Source organism: Cupressus sempervirens, chromosome 4 (assembly GCF_028749045.1).
Source record: "Cupressus sempervirens isolate cs-2001-9-10 chromosome 4, ASM2874904v1, whole genome shotgun sequence".
Classification (NCBI taxonomy): Eukaryota; Viridiplantae; Streptophyta; class Pinopsida; order Cupressales; family Cupressaceae; genus Cupressus; species Cupressus sempervirens.
The window spans coordinates 826,650,981-826,655,202 of NC_143121.1; the positions used below are offsets into that span (position 1 = coordinate 826,650,981).

General features: G+C 32.3%; 1 long non-coding RNA gene across 1 annotated transcript; it reads right to left on the bottom strand.

The window, feature by feature from the left end:
- Nucleotides 1-617: 617 nt before the first annotated feature.
- LOC149563934 (uncharacterized) lies at nt 618-1,622 on the bottom strand. The gene is made up of 3 exons (XR_016363579.1): nt 1,492-1,622; nt 1,074-1,226; nt 618-873 (listed from the first exon to the last, which is right to left on the bottom strand). It is a non-coding gene; the product is annotated as an uncharacterized LOC149563934 (long non-coding RNA).
- Nucleotides 1,623-4,222: the final 2,600 nt, after the last annotated feature.

Genomic DNA, 4,222 nt, shown 5'->3' on the forward strand with positions numbered 1-4,222 from the left:
GTCTGATCTGTCAGGAAAATGTGGATTTAGCGGGGAGGGGGCAGAGATGAGCGAAGAAAAAATGGCACAGGTGAGGAATATGTCGGTGTTTCACAAAGGATGGCATTACTCGCTACAAAATTCAGACAACCAAATCATTCTGCCATGGTGGAATACACCTCTGGTTTGGGCTTCCACTTGAATATATTTCTCAAATAGGCCGCCATGACTCACGAAGCAAGGATGGATATTATTTTTGGCTACTATTATTAAACCATTATTTTCTTTGGATTTTAAAGACCTCTCCATAACGTATCGTGCAGCTTTGGATAAAACCTGACTTGCAACAAATGCCTATTTATGTGCAAGTTTTGGGATGTTATCATTTAACAAAGAAGATATATGATTTGTGCAAGTTTTTTGATTGCAATAGGAAAAAAAGAGGCATCACGATAATGCCATCCTTCACATGCATATATAGATAAAATTGCAGGTTCCTAATTAATACTCATTTGCCAAAAATACATGCAGATTTCTTAAAAACCAAATCGGAGAAAACCTCTATAATTAGAGATAAATTATCATTACATGTCGAAGTGTAGATTGATCAAACTAAGAAGAAAATGTCATTGCTCTGCTTAAAATATGACGAACAAATCTTTTAGATTACTTTAGCCATATAGTTGGTAAAAATATTTGACCAAAAGTTGAAAAAATTAAAAAGGAAGTACAACAACACTAAGATTACAAGTCATTTAAAACTTTGAGAATCATTGATAACTGCATGCTTGGAGGTGTGTCTGCCAAAGGAGCCTATGCTAGCAATGGCCTATTCAAAGATAAAATGTTTATCATTGAGCCTCGTAGTCTTGGCGGTGCAATTGAATCCTATACCTAACAGTAAATCACTTATTAGAAGCATAAAACAAATCTATGGAGATTGTCAGTATATTTTGGTAGGAAAACAACTTTGATGTGTTTGCAAAGGCGACTAGAATCCATTTAGAAGTAGTCACAATAGCACTAGAAACTATGCTAAAGATAACGACCAAAAAAACATGATTCAATAATATAAAAGGCAAAGAGATGCAAACCTGCAAAGCTCTGAACAATATAGGCTCCTGAAGATGGAATAGAAAAGCTTTGACACCCTCCTGAATGTGGTGAGTGATAAAGGCTTGAAAAATCTTTCTAATGGACGAGGCAAGAGTTTTGGAAGTTGCATGAACGACCCCTTCGAGCAATTCCTGCATGTATGTCCCACTCACCGTTATTCCTCAAGCATTTTTCAAATCTATTTAATAACAATCTTAGGTAGTGGAAAAGATGAAACCAAGGATACTCAAAAGATTGCAATCAAATCAGATAATTGATTTTGTTTGATACTATATTTATTGAAAGATAAGTGGAGTATATATTTATTAAAAGATACAGAATCCAATCTATCCAAACCACCTTTAAAAATTGTTAGTGGTTTTAAGTTACGGACAGTTTTTGGGCTGAAATGCTCACCTATAATAGCCTATTAGCTAAAAATCCTATACAAAATCTATCAATTAAATCCAAACTTCATGCTAAACTACCAAATCACAGAGCGGATTCAAAAAGCTATTGACTCTCCATTGTTGGTTGGTCTATGGTATTTTCTGATGCACTTGAATTGATGGTTTGCAATCAAGAAACACATCTTTGTTTGTGCTCTTCTCTCCAATCGTAAAGTGTGCAAATCATGACTCATTTCCCCACTTTTCTCCATAGATATAATTGTACTAACCTATTTGGTTCGAAGTGATATACATTGACATCTAACTATACCATTTTCTATCAGTTTCATTTTTGTTATTTTCTTATTGAAGAATTGATCAATACCATTTAAAAAAAAAAATTATCCATGTTTCAAGGGGACATCTTGCTAGTTCATAGTGCAATTTTTTCCTTAGATAATTGGACAAGCACATTATTTTAACGAGGTCCAATTAAAATGTATACATTTAAAAATTGTCATGTCAATTAACTAAACATTTTAATATTTAATAAATGTTATTCATATATTAACTTAAATAAATTATTTAATTTATTAAGCTAATTAACCTAGGTTATGTCCCACTATCCTAAGTCTTCTAACTAGTCCTATTAAGAGGTAAGTCCCAGAAGTTGGGTCTCACTTTTAGGCAAAAAGTGGAAGTGTTATTTCTATTTTTTTGAATTTCTCGTCAATTGATGTCAAAATTTGAGGCATTTACAGATTGAATGTCAGAAAACTTTAGTAATAAAAATTGTAGTTCTTCAGGTCTATTTTTGAATATGTAATTTATTTGTATACCCATATGATAGAATGTTTTTTGGTATGGATCTTTAAACCCCACTTTTTCAAAATGTTTAGTTCAAAACCATGCCACACTTGTGTACAAACACCATAATTTGAGACAAATAAATGAATTTTTCTAAATCCTTTTAAGGGAAGTTACCTAACACATCAAAAATGATGAGACTATTTTTTTTTTTTTTAAAAATTAAATAATTTAATTTTTATTAATTTTTAATTAGCTATAAAGATAATTTTAAAATCTCTCATGTATAGACACCATAATTTGATCAATGTTTCACTTTTTTCAAAAATTTCTTTTTTTTTAGAACTTCAAAAGAATTGTATGTAGATTGATGACATATAAATTAATTTAAGAAAAATCATATATTTAAAAATTTGTTATAGTTTTAGTGAACTTCACTATTTTACATTTAGGTACTACCTTTGATTAAAAAATAATGCAAAAAATAATAAATAAAAGCATAACACTATAAAATTTATATTTCAGAAATCGAGACAATGAGAAAACTAATGGGTTTTCGTTTCATCGTAAAAATTGATCTAGAGGCCCCTCTAATAATTACGTAAAGGTCCAAATTTGCCAGCTCAATGCCTTAGCCAAATCATGAGATGTCAAGGCATAGGCTTCATCCCACCAAGCCTATCCAAAACCAAAATATGAAACTGGAGAAAAAAAATACCACTCTATGTTGTAAGAAATGGACGCCCATTATTTGAATTTCAAAAAATGAGTGCTCATTTTTAAGAAGTAAAATCAATATTTTAAAATGCATTTTAAATCCCATCCCCACCCCTAAAAATATTAATTTTATGAAAATGTGCATCTGGTTTTTCAAAAATCAGGTGCCCATTTTCAAAAAAACTAAAAATAAATTTTTTAAAAGCAGGCACCTAATTTTTTAAAAATGGGTGCCAATTTCTTGAGATTTGCATCATGCATCCAAGCCCAATACAAGCACCTATTTTAAAAAAAATGAGTGCTAGTTTCTAATGGAGTAAGATCTCAATCCGCAAACTTCCATAGTTTTGAGACCCAACCTCTTGCTTCTACCCAAGTTGATTTATTTAATTACTTAATTACACAATCATTGGTTTGACTAAGTCTCCTAGTCCACATACCTAGTCCATGTCACATGACACCTCATAGTTGGACAATAATTAATTTTAATTAATTATTAATTAAGTCTATTTGTCATCACCCACTAATCCTATTCCTAAGGGATCAAAGAAGATTATGTGTCCCTAAGGGAATGATTCATAGCGGCACTTGCGGACACTTGCTCTCACATAAGTTGGTGCTAGGGACCTTGCTTCTTTGAGACAAAGTCCTTTCCATTGCCCCTACATTTGAGTGGTCGTTCAATCCACCTCACTTGTTCAAGGGTGACTCATAGGACACTTGTACAAAAAGCCCTCATTAAGAGTAGGGTCTCACCACCCTTATCTCTATGGTCTTTGTGAAATGAATGATATGTGTCTTCCCTTTCCATGTCAAACATCTTAGTGTTAATGTGAGAGGAACATGACCCCTATTCTCCTTGTACATCCCAACCAAACCCTTATTTCTCTCAATTCCCTCAACCAAGTCAATCCTAACCCTCCACTTGTCCAACTTTCACTCTCAATCATTAGATTTTTCCACCTAGGCTTGGATCTCCCAAAAATTCATAAAAGGATCCTTTATTAAAATTTGCAAGCTAACTAGAAATCCTTGAGCATTAAGAATTTTGAAAAATCTAGCATCGCATAATTAGTTAGCATTTTTAGCATCATTGTCATAACATTTTCATTGTTTCATCAGCAGGATCTTAACCCATCTGTCATTCATGCATCCAATCCATCTAGTTATTTATTTATTTATTTATAAATATTGAAATCATTTACAAATCTTGTGCTCATTTAAGCAACAACATG